Here is a 465-nt window from a genome sequence, read left to right as displayed (position 1 = left end):
GCCCCCTCAGAGCCCCCGCCTCTGGGAGGTTTACACGCTTGCTCAATCTACTTTGCTTTGGTGTCCACCACTCTTCATCGGGTCTGCCTCGTCATTCTCAAAAGCTGCGGGACCAAGAGCTGCGGGCACTAAAGGCAGAGAATTCCTGCAACAGAAGGATCCTGTGTGTTGTGTTCTGTGAACTCTCAGCTGCTCAGAAGGGGGGCTGGGCACACACGGAGGATGGTCTGCAGAGATGGGGGCGGAGGGGGAGCAGGTGCACCAGCACAGGGGAAGCACCTGCAGCCGCCCCATGGGCCAGGCGCTGGGGGCAAGGAAGCGGCGGTCTCCCTCTAGCCTCAGGAGGACCCAGCCCTGGCTTGTGAGCCTTCCCGCGGACTGCGCTCCTGAGGCCACCTCCAGCAGCCGGCGGTAGTGCTGCTCAGCTGGGCGCAATACTTTTGAAAACTCCAGCCAGGGAGTCGG

Source organism: Mustela erminea, chromosome 12 (assembly GCF_009829155.1).
Source record: "Mustela erminea isolate mMusErm1 chromosome 12, mMusErm1.Pri, whole genome shotgun sequence".
In the NCBI taxonomy this organism is placed as follows: Eukaryota; Metazoa; Chordata; class Mammalia; order Carnivora; family Mustelidae; genus Mustela; species Mustela erminea.
This window is presented reverse-complemented; position numbering follows the sequence as displayed.